Below are 12,632 nucleotides of genomic sequence, written 5' to 3' on the forward strand. Positions count from 1 at the left end.
AAGAGCTAACGATCCTAAATATATAAGTACCCAATACAGGAGCACTCAGAAACATAAGGAAAGTTCTTAATGACTTACAAAGAGACTTAGACTCCCACACAATAATAGTGGTAGACTTTACACCCCATTGTCAATATTAGACAGATCAATGAGACAGAAAATTAACAAGGATATCCAGAATTTGAACTCAGACCTGGACCAAGCAAACCTAATAGACATTTACAGAACTCTCCACCCCAAATTCACAGAATATACATTCTTCTCAGCAGAGAAGTGGGAGTATAAATTAGTTCAACTATTGTGGAAGACTGTGGCGATTCCTCAAGGACCTAGAAATAGAAATTCCGTTTGACCCAGCAATCCTATTACTGGGCATATATCCAAAGGATTATAAATCATTCTACTATAAGGACACATGCACATGAATATTCATTGCAGCACTGTTTACAACAGCAAAGACCTGGAACCAACCCAAATACCCATCGATGATAGATTGGACAGGGAAAATGTGGCACATATACACCATGGAATATTATGCAACCATAAAAAACCACTAGTGTCCTTTGTATAGACATGGATGAACCCGGCAAATTCTCAGCAAACTGACATAAGAACAGAAAATCAAACACCACATGTTCTCACTCACAGGTGGGTGTTGAACAGTGAGAACACATGGACACAGAGAGGGAAGCATCAAACACTGGGGTCTGTCGGGGGGAAAAAGGGGAGGGACAGTGTGGGGTGGGGAGTTGGGGAGAGATAGCATTGGGAGAAACGCCAGATATAGGTGATGGGGAGGAAAGCAGCAAATCACACTGCCATGTGTGTACCTATGCAACAATCTTGCATGTTCTTCACATGTACCCCAAAACCTAAAATGCAATTAAAAAAAACCTAATACTCTTATTTTCCAAAATAAAGAATAAATTAGTAAAAAAAAAAACCCCTAATAATAAAATAGAACAATTATAATAATATGCTACCATAATCACTCTTGTGTGTTGGGGCCATTATGGAATAATATAAAGGTTCCTTGAAGACAAGCACTTCAATACAGTGACAGTTTATCTGATAGTCTAGATTGCTACAAAATGTCTAAAGTGTGGGGAGGCAGACAGAGTGGATCCCCTGGACCAAGAGATGATTTATATCCTTGGTGGGACAGAGCAGGATGGCTGGAGATTTCATCAAGCTACTCAGAGCAGCATACAATTTAAAATTTATGAATTAGTTATTTCTGGAATTTTCTATTTAATATTTTTGGAACACATTTGATCTCGGGTAGTTGAAACTGTGGGTAAGGGGGTCTACTGTATTATATTTGGGAGTTGCATTTCTGATCATGGACTAAGCAGCAAATAAACCTAACAATAATAGATATAACCTGTATGTCTTATAAACAATTTTACATGCGAATAGATATATTTATAAAATAGAAATTCAACAGCTATAAAATTTCATTATTTAAAAGTATTTTTTAATTTTTTTGAGACAGTTTCACTCTGTCGCCCAGGCTGGAGTGCAATGATGTGATGTCAGCTCACTGCAACCTCCGACTCCTGGGTTCAAGTGATTCTCCTGCCTCAGTCTCTGGAGTAGTTGGGATTATAGGCATGTGCCACCACACCCAGCTAATTTTTGTATTTTCAGTAGAGATGGGGGTTTCACCATGTTGGCCAGGCTGATCTCAAACTTTTGACCTCAAGTGATACAGCCTCCTCTGACTCCCAGAGTGCTGGGATTACAGGCATGAGCCACCACGCCTGAACATAATTCAAATAGTCTTACGCAATGCACACTTATTCTGTAAGAAACCCCAATTATGCTGTGTCATTAGTTTTGCCTACCGTAAATAGAATTTTAGAAACTTGATTTTGTTGTTGTTGTTGTTTCTTTTTATTGTTTGCCTTGCTTTCCTGAGCTTTGAGAAACTTTGTAGGAGAGCAGGGAATGGAGGTAGCAGGAGGGGAAATGAGTTGATGCCTTCTTTATCTTATGATAAATATTCCTGTTAGGTTCTAAAATCATTTAAGCTACTCTCAAAATTGCATTTGTCTGTTTCAAGAAGTCATGGCATCCAAATAGTTGAAGATCTCGTTGAGTATTTTAGTTCTGTACACCTGTAGGGCGGGGATTCTTGACTTGGATTTGTCTGGTCCACTTTCTTAGCAGGTTTGTTTTCCTCTTTCTTCTTCCCATTAAACAACAGTGAGTTATATTTAAGGTGAAGAAGTTGGACCACAGCATGTCCAAGGGCTGTGGGAAGGAGGGAGATAGTGGCCATTGCACCTCTGCTTTGAGGATAACTGTGGGTATTTATCGACAAACCGTTCTGTTTATTTTTTAGTACTAGATGATAAAGACTTAGCTCCCACAAGCCTCCCTGAGTTGGTTCCTAGTTCTGGCAGCAGTGACCTCTCAGAAAGTTACTAGAAACTTCAAAAAAGCCAAAAGAGAGTCCTGAGTGTTCTTCAGTGAAGTACTAGGTTTAATTTTCTATGGGTTCCCTATTTTAAAACTATGCAGACAAAGATTAACTTGCGGATATTTTTCCGAAAAAAGATGCAAAAAATTTCTGTCTCATGGAAGAATTATCTCTGAAAAGTTTCTTGCCTGGTCAGATATGAATCAGTTATCTTTTTTTTTTTTTTTGAAATAGATACCTAGCTTCTCAAAAAAATTTTTTTTTAAATTAGTCCTAACATCTTACTGTTTACCTTATTAATTAGTAAGTTAAATAAAATATTTAATGGTATTCTTTTTATATTTCTCTGAGAGTCATGATTCTTCATTCTTGCAAGTTATATTTGAAGAAGTCGTGTTTCTGTTATGGGTAATGGGTAGTGAAACACTGATGGAGCTCTGGGAATAGAAAGGAAGTGTAGACACGGATAGCATGTATTTAAATTTTGTTCTTCTTACAGGACCATGTTCTGCTGTGTCATTAAAGCAGACATTCTCTCATTAAAATTTGCGGCCTAATTGTAAATGCTGGCATTGGAAAGATATTGCAAATGTATATTCATTTTATAATCAGGGAGGCAGTTGTGGTCAGCATTCAGCTCAGCCCCAGCTCCTGTGGCCATATGAGATAGCAAATTAGCAGCTGCTCGAGCACAGGTAAAACAAGGCTTGGGCTCTGCACATCCTGTCTATATCCCTCTTTTGCCACAGTGGACACATGTGCACGTTATGTGTGTTATGTGTATGTATCAGGTCGGTGCAAAAGTAATTGCGCTTTTTGTCATTAAAAGTAATGGCAAAAGCCGCAATAACGTTTGCACCAACCTGTACCTATGTTGTATATTTAATTGACAGAGGTTCCTAGGTCTACCTGCAGAGACCAGTGGCTTTAATTTCAGAAAAGGTAGATCAAAGGGAGATGAACTTGTGGGGCATAAAGGAGGCAGAAGACAAACCTAAAAGTTCCACAAAACCTACAGATGCAAAGTGCCTTCAGAGTCAGACATCATCAGTTGGAGCTAGAGGTTACTAGGATATGAGCATCTTCAGAGGTGAGAGACCTGACTTTTTTTTTTCTGTATTAACATAACTTTTAGAAGGAAAATGACAGAAAAACTATGACTGAGGAATGCTTTGAGAGGCTAACAGAAGAACAGAAAAGGAATAAACCAAAAGTGGTCAGAAAGATTTGTCTCCTGATCCAAGCTCAACCCTCTATCCTCTGTGCTCTGGAAAGAGCACTAGCTGAGAATGTAGAGGGGTGTGCTCTGCTGTAGATGACTACAGTGGAAACTGAATCAATCTCAGAAGTTCTCCCCAGATGCAAACTAGAAATAACTCTATCCACTGTGCCTCCATCACAGGGAAGTTGAGGCTAGAAGGAAATATCTGTAAAAAGTGCTCTGCAAATTCCAAGCACCACTCAAATGTAAGTAATTCTATGAGCAGGTGTTTGCAGCAAAGGTAGGCAGGGAAACTGCATTTTCCATCTTCATACTGGACCATGGCAGAAATTTAAAGCCAACAAAGCCAAGTTAAAAGCTGAATTTAAAGCCCACGTCGATATATAATTCACATACCATAGACTTCACCTGTCTTCAGTCTTTTAGGACTGGAAGTAGTTTTCAAATGATCAAGAAACATTTGAGGAAGATAAAAACTAAGCTATTTGAGAGCAGTTTTGCTCAGTGTCTCAGGACAGCAACACCACACCTGGGTTTCTGATGGTCAGTGGATTTAGAAAGGTGTTTGTGAACCTTCATTCCCATAAATGTCATCAGGTCTCTCTTTCACGCAGGGGCTGTATCCAACCAGAGCATTCTGTTTTATTTGGTCTGAGTTTGCTGATGTTCTGTGACAACCACCTCCGGATGTTTTATAAACAATTAGCCTGACAGTTTGATGAATGAGGGTAACATTTGGGTATCATCTGCACTACAATGAAAGACAGATGATTATTTTTGACAGAAAGGATCACCACATCCAATGTAGAAGTGGGGAAGATAGAGCCCCGAGGCTCATACTGTCTAAAGGAGTAGGGCCAGATCAAAACCCACTTGAGAGTAGGCCCAACAGCCCAGGTGATGGACCTAATTTGGGCATTGGAGGCAAAGCTGCAAAGGCACACAATGCATTTTAGAAGCGCCTATGTTTGCAGTTCCAAATCTGAGCGAAACAAAGAGAAAGAAAGGCAAGTCCAGCTCTGGCAACAGTGAAAGCAACAGGCCAGCCTTGGCCCTGAAATTCATTTTAATTTACAGCACAGCTTTTTATTGTTCTTTAAGTTTTGTGTCCTATTTTATTCCTTAATCAATTTTAAACAATTGATATATAACTCACATACCATAAACTTCATCTGTTAAAATGTACGATTCAGTAGTTTTGACTATTTTCGCAGATATGTGCAACCATCACTCTTTCCAGAATATTCTTTCCATCACCCCAAAAGGAAAGCCTGTACTCATTAACAGTCACTTTCCCCCAGACCCTGGCAACATGAATCTACTTTCTATTTCTATGGATTTGGCTATTCTAGACTTCCATATAAATGGAATTATATAATATTTGAAATTTTGTGTTTGGCTTCATTGACTTAGAATAATGTTTTTGAGGTCCATCCATGTTGTCATGTGTATCAATAGTTTATTTCATTTCATGGCAGATTATTTTTCATTGTATGGATAGATCCTATTTTGTTTATCCATTCATCAGTTGATGGACATTTGGGTTGTTTCTGCTTTTTGGCTATTATGAGTAATGCTGCTATAATTATTCATGTACAGCTTTTTATGTTAACATATATTTTTCCATTCTCTTGGGCATATGCCTGGACTAGAAACTGCAGTATAAATGGTAACTCTATGTTTAACTTTTCAAGGAACTATCCATTTGGTTTTTAATGAAATCAGGTGAGTATCAGTGTGTCTTCTCATCTCTGTAAAATACCTGAATTCTTTGGGAAGAAGATAGTGATAGTAGAGAAATGTGTAGACCAAGTGGTTTGTGGAACGCAGTGAGTGATAACTGCCTCTGCAGGTGTCTGAATCTATGACAGCAGCAGAGATGCTGGTTTCTTTTTTGGAGGGAAGCATATCCATGTTGCAGCTAAGGAGCAGGCATATCTGCCACTAGCCAGTGGGGATAGAGACAATGATTTGATGGGTGGAATGATGATTTTCCCTTCTTTTGAGACAGAGTCTCACTCTGTCACTCAGGCTAGAGTGTAGTGGCACAATCTTGGCTCATTGCAACCTCCACCTCCCGGGTTCAAGCGATTTTGCTATCTCAGCCTCCCTAGTAGCTGGGATTACAGGCATGAACCAGCATGTCTGGCTAATTTTTGTATTTTTAATAGAGAAGAATTTTACCATGTTGACCGGACTGGTCTCAAACTCCCCACCTCAGGTGATCTACCTGCCTTGGCCTCCCAAAGTGCTGGGATTACAGGTGTAAGCCACCACACTTGGCCGATTTTTCCATTTTTTAAAAAACATCAGGCAATCCAGAAATGCATTTTGTACCTACTCTGTATGCAGCACACCGTGTGATTGCTATGAAGGGTGCAAAGAAGTAAAGCACAATGACCTTGGCTCGCTAGGACTGGATGGCTTAGTCCTGGGAACCAGCTACACATGTCCTGCAAAAAAATTTTTTTTTTCAGGATTAAAGGAATTAATACATGGAAAATACTCAAAATACTATACTATACATTATCAAATTGTATAGTACAGATTATAAGTTTTCTAGGGAACAGAGCATTCAGTGTGGGCTGTGAATATATGTGGGGGTCCCATATTCATAGTTTCCTCCAGGAAAGGGTAATGTGAAACTAAATTGGGTGTAATTGTACATATGTTATTCATCTTGGAATGGAAGAAGCATCTGCTTTGCTTCCTTTTCCTCCGTTAGGCACTATCCGTCCCAAAATTCATAAGACCAGTGAACCCTGCTGGGACAATGATAGGATTTGTTTTGGTCACATGGTAATTTTGAGCAAAAGGGCCTGGAAGGCATATGGGCCTTGTTCCAATGTTCTGTGAAGAGCAACGTGTCCCCTGGGCAAGTCACCTGACCTTCTAGACTCTGGTCAGAAAAAAGTGGGCTTTTCTGGACACCAGATGCCTCCATGATTTGATTTCTTTCTGGTATATGACTAACACGGAATGATTTAAAAAATTGCTGTGGACTGAACGGCATTTCTGTCCTTTTCTGCAGCTAAATCTGGGTACAAGGAGATGGAGCTGAATCAGTATTTTTTCTACACTTAATTCAATTCAGCACAGCAGGATCTGGATGAGGCAGGAAATGAGGATGCAAAGGAACCCAGGGTGAATGCGAGAGACAAAAGTTCTGGTTCAGCTTAAAGTTAAACCAACACAAGGGTTAGATGGGGCATTATGTAAAACAGCATTTTGTTTCTGAATCAGAGACAGAGACATTTTGGGTAAAAGAGATAGGAGGCATTTGAGCTGCTTAGGGGAGTTCTGTTCTAAGATCATACTTGAATTTCCTAGAAATCAGAGTTTCCATCATTTTCCCAAAGAACACAATGAGGATTTGGCCTCCTAGTCACTACTGATCAATTTAATACTGTATTAACAGTAGTACAAGTTTGTCAAAAAAAAAAAAAAAAAAAAAAAAAAAAGACAAATCTCAGAGTTCTTTGGATTTAATAACATAGTAATTTAGAGCAGATACATTTAATACCAATGTTCAAGGCTAGCTACATATGGAATGGAAAATATTTTTTAAGTTGGTCAAATCCAACACATTGGAAAATAAATGAATCAACTATAAATCTCTAAGAAGGGCAAAGCCATAGGGCTGGACTTCCAGTTTGTTGGAGGTTCCACATGGAGTGGCCCCCAAGTCACTGGAGTTTGAAGTTCCTTTTGAATGTCTGGAAAAGCCTTTGAAAATCAAACATAAGAGCTATTTTATGAGAGCTTACTATGTGTGCCAAGTACCATTTTGGGTATTTTCCATGTATTAATTCCTTTAATCCTCAAAACAATCCTATAAGCATGATGGATGCAAGCTTCTCTTAAATCATTCAGAAAAAAATTTTTTTTAAAAGAGAGCAGGGAAAGAAAGGTAAGGATAAAGCAAGTGGGGAAAATGCTACACAGAAGGAATGTGAATAAAGAATAAACAAGGCTGGGTGCATTGGCTCACACCTGTAATCCCAACACTTTGGGAAGGTGACATGCAGGTGGGTCACTTGAGCCTAGGAGTTTGAGACTAGTCTGGACAAATGGTGAAACTCCGACTCTACAAAAAATAGAAAAATTAGCTGGATGTGGTGGCATGTGTCTGTGGTCCCAGCTACTTGGGATGCTGAGATGGGAGGATTGCTTGAGCCCCGAATGTCGAGGCTTCAGTGAGCCAAGATCATACCACTGCACTCCAGCCTGGGCAACAGAGTGAGACCCTGTCTCCAAAAAAATTTAAAAGCAAAAGTGAGGAAATGGGATTTATTTGTACAAATCTACCTCTAAGCTTGAAATTATGTCAGAATAAACACTTAACAAAAATACCTCTATGAAGAAGATGTTATTCTCATTTTAGAGATGAAAAAAACTGAGGCACAGAGAAATTAAGGGACTAGCTTTCCCTGATACCAAGTGGTGGAGCTGGGATTTCTAGATCATGGTTTAGGGAGGTTGATAGGGAAAGAGAAACACAGAGATAGAAGTACTAATAGTTGTTCAAGTGGTTATTTTGTTCTTTGCTGCCAACTTCATACTACAGACTGAGTATTTGTGTTACAACCCCACCCCCAACTTTACAGATTAAAATTCTCACCCCAAGATGCAGTATTTGGAGCCCTTGGGAGTGATTAGGTCATGAAGGTGAAGCCCTCTTGAATGGTATTAGAGACCCCTCACTTCTTCCACCATGTGAGAACATGGTGAGATGATGGCCATAGGAAGGGAGCTCTCATCAGATGGCAAATCCTCTGGCATCTTAATCCTGGCATTCCCAGCCTCCAGAACTGTGAGAAGTACATTTGTTGTTTATAGGTTACCCAATTTATGGTATGTCGTAAAAGAAGCTCTAACAGACTAAGTCACTCCTGAAGCATAATTTTGATCTCATCACTAAGCTTAGCATTTGGGTGCTTGGGCGAGTCTAGTGGAGAGGCAGGTAGGCTATGGGAAGTGGAGACTGTGAGAGCCAGGAGGTGCCTAAGATCTCATCTCATTGATTGCTTCTTAAAGTGTGGTCCTTGCATTGCTGCTGGCCCAGACACTGTTATGTTTTTGTGGCCAGATAAGTGTAGAAAGTATGGGTAAGCATTTAGAATTCTTATAGAAATTTGACATTGCTGCACCTTCCAAACATCATTTTTCTGGTAATTCATTTTTATTATATTTCACAAAAGATCAGTCTATAATGGATTGGATGGGAGGAAAGAAAGGAAAAATGTGTTCCTTCGTTACATATTTAGTTTGAGAAGCACTGGTCTAGCCGTATTCTCTCTATTTACAGGTGAGACAACCAAGGCTTGGAGAAGTAGAGAGCTGTTTCAAGGTCTTATAATTATACAGTGGGAGAAGAGGATCTAGAACTGGGTCTTTTGCTTCCAGCTTCAGTGCCTAGCAATCTTTAAGGGATGCCATGCCTATTGAGCCCTCACACATCCTAGGCAGCAGCAATAAGGGCAGCCTAGGATCCATCTCTCCTTTATCTGCAAGTTGCCCCTGGGTACCAAAATAGAAACCAGAGCTCTGGCTAAAGACTGCCCAGATCAGTTTTTGTTGGATTCAAGCTCTGGGCTTAGGGAGAGAGAACACCTCTCTGAAAACATTGTTGCTGACATCTCATTGTTCCCTGCCTTTACTGCTCACTTGCTAGTTATAACTTGGAAAAGATTGATCACTGGCTGAGAATAAATAGGAATTCAGGTTATTAGGAACGTTTCCCAAGGATATAGCACCTTTTTAATACCACAGAAGTTCATAAATTTTCCAGCTGTGCCAGAGGCACATGGTTGCAGAGTGAGAAAGCCAACTGGCACTCTAAGTGGAACAAGTGGAAAATTCTGGGCTGTGAAAGCCAAAAGGAATTCTTTACCTTAATTAAGAAAGAGCTCTGCAACAGTGAAAGTCAAGGTAGAGAAGACAAGATTTGGCATCTGACTTCATTAAAATGAACTCTGCTTAATTAGGATTTAGTTAACATAAATTGGAAAAGATCAAGACCAAAGCCCATTGAATTGGGTCCAGTTTAGGAATTAAAACTGAGCAATTCAACTCCTGCCCTTGACAGCAGTTTTACCTTCTTAGTTTTATAGGTAACAAACTTGATCCCCTTCCTAAGGGAATGTGCATAAGCTACTTGCTTCTCTATGGGAAATGAACTCTGGTGATTTTGAGAGATTACATTTAAAGGGCAATTTTGATTTACAGTTCTCTGATTCAGTAAGCGTTTAGCTTTGCATCAACCAAAAGCTTGTTTAGGACCACTCTTGGTGTCTGGCTGCTTGCAAAAGTCAAATCAGTAAGCTATGTAGGACAATATGTTACTCAGATTGAATCACTTCATATTAATGAAATGTTAATAAAGCCAGAGAAAGGGAAATTTTAGAAATCCAAATAAACACCCTTAATGTGATTTGTCTTCCCAAACAGTTCCTTGGATTCTCTTTTCAGTGTGGTCGTGTCTCAAATGCCTTTTAGTGATAACCCTGAATACTCCGCATTTCAACAAGATACAAACATTTCTCTCTTGTGTTCTTATTTGCCGTTTCTGTTAGAAACATGAGAGCCACATCAGCTAGATGGAAATCCTAGAGGAATTTAATAAGAAAAGATCAGTTGTTTGACAATAAACCTGGTAAATCCCCTGTGATCAAATAAATGCTTATACATGAAAGCAAGAATATTGTACTTTGTTAACTATGAAGTTAGGGCTAACAATGATTGGGCAGGAGACCTGTTGTTAGGGCAAGTTGTATTTCAACACAAAATCTAAAAAGTCTTAGATGACAAGGCAAAGATCAGTGAACATGTGAGAGCTGACATTTTCTACTACCGAGGTTGTTTTGTTCTTGGCTTAAGAAAATGGATCTGGGATAATCTAGTTTTTATAAACTCCTGAAAGTGAAGTGGCTTTAGTTCTGTTGTGGTTGTTGAAAGGGACTGACCCTTCCTGTAGCTTTGATGTGCAGTGTGAATTTGGGAAACAGAACTTAAGTTTGCCTTTCAGTGCTGAATGGCTAGAAGCACCATTAGCCAGTCTCATGTATCTGTCAGAAAAAATCAGTTCTTCCCTGGAAAAGCCTCTTCTGTCTCAGGATCATGTGAGATTCACCACACAACACTCACTAAACATGAGATCATTTTTACATAATGAGGGAGTGAGAACTGGAACGTGATTTCATATTTTTTCCCACAGATTTTGCTTTCTACTCTTGTCAGTCATATCTGCAAGGCTGACAGTAACCAGGGGCTGTGGCCAGGCCTGAGGGAGAATGTGTCATTGCTGGCTCTGTTGGTTATAGCGATGTGTCTGCCTCAGAATAGATCCAGTGTGGACGAACACACAGAAAAATGTGTAAGAAGGCTTGTGACTGAAACAGGCCAAAGGTGAGTGCTGGGACTGTCCATCAGAAATATCCAATGACCAATAACAGGATATTCACACAGTCATTTTACTTTTCAATAACTTATCAAGTTGCCAAGCAAATGATTAATAACGGTTTGTCACTAGCTGGCAACTTCTCAAAAAGTCTATGGTTGAGAAGGACACTAATTTCTCATAACCCCAGTCAGTACTAAATTACAATGTCAATCAGCAAATGTGTCAAGCATCAGAGCATTGTGTTAGCAGCAGCTGAGGCATCAATATGAGTAAGACTTACTTCTTACAACAGAAGCTCAGAGTCAGTGGAAGAAAAATATGTAAACACGTTTTTCTAATGCAATAAGATGAGGTCTATAATAAATGTATGAAGAAAGTGTTACAGGAACACAGATGGAGGGTTGATTGATTCTGCTTGAGAAAGTCTGAGAAAGTATCAGAGGGAAAGAGAATTTAGCTTCCTGGAAAGATTAGTAGAATTTACCAAAAAAGGAGGCTATTTTAAGCAAAGAAGTGCATCAGATACAAAGAATGATGTCAAAGATATGCTTGTTATTTTCAGGGCAGTTTCATTGTCAGTATCTCTGTGTGTTCAAGAGGTATAGTCTCCCAATCAATCCAATTTTCAAAACTATTTGAACTCTAAATCTAATTTGAATGCAAATTGACCTCTATGTTTGAACAGTTTCAGATTGCCCCTAGAAACAATGAATGCATTGGTCCCATAGGCACATGCACTGGTCCACAGGCAGAAAGAATGGAGTTCCAAGTCAGTCAGCCCAAGGTTCAACACAAGGAGGTGGAGACTTCAGACTGGAAGGTGAAGCAGGTTCTACAGTCATTAGCAGCAGAAGACAGCACAGAAGACCAGGGAAACTTCACTCCAGTAGAGGCCAGAAGAAAATTCTCACTATGGGATTCAGATTCCTCTTTTGTAAAATGAGCTAGTTTGACTATATCAGTTATTGGCAAACTTTGTTTCCTAGGCCCCAGGGGTTCCATGAAGGTTCTTTAGTGGCTGGTGATGAGAAAGAGTAAGGCCAAGTTGGGAAGGCTAAACCTCCCCCAACCTTCACTTCACTAGAACATTCTGATTTCATTTCTTTTCATATTGGCAATCCACATAAGATATAGTTTGAAAATGATATATTTTACAGTTCAGAAAAAAAGAAAAACCTTGGAATAGAGAATTAAGTACTGGCTCTCCATGATTCCAAGCCTCCTTTACTTCCTCTGAAATCCCACAGAATTTGATTTATGCCTCTTTATAACACTCAGTTTTACCCTGTGTTATTTTTTATGTTTCAAAGATGTGCACTTGTTTTTTTCTCTTCTGGTTTTGTTTTTGTTTTTGTTTTTGTTTTTTCCTCAATGAAGTCAAGTTCATGGTGGCTAAACCTTCCCAGGCATTCTGGCCTTCTTCCTGTTCCTCAGATTCATCAAACTCATACCCTAGGGTTTTTGCATTTGTGATTTTACTCTATCCAGAATATGTTTTCCCAGATCTCCATGAAACTTTCTCCTTCACTTATTTTAAGGGCCTTCTCAAATGTGACCTTACCTGATGAACTTTCCTGAACACC

The 12,632-nt window shown here is 39.4% G+C and overlaps 1 long non-coding RNA gene across 1 annotated transcript in view; it reads left to right on the forward strand.

The window, feature by feature from the left end:
- The first annotated feature begins 1,096 nt into the window (after positions 1-1,096).
- The window catches only part of LOC141580242 (uncharacterized), a 48,328-nt gene continuing 36,792 nt past the window's right edge, over positions 1,097-12,632 (forward strand). Inside the window, exons 1-2 of the long non-coding RNA XR_012512398.1 lie at positions 1,097-1,281; positions 10,864-11,054. This is a non-coding gene — a long non-coding RNA (uncharacterized LOC141580242). The remainder of the gene's footprint in view (positions 1,282-10,863; positions 11,055-12,632) is intronic.

This window comes from Saimiri boliviensis, chromosome 1, assembly GCF_048565385.1.
Source record: "Saimiri boliviensis isolate mSaiBol1 chromosome 1, mSaiBol1.pri, whole genome shotgun sequence".
Lineage (NCBI taxonomy): Eukaryota > Metazoa > Chordata > Mammalia > Primates > Cebidae > Saimiri > Saimiri boliviensis.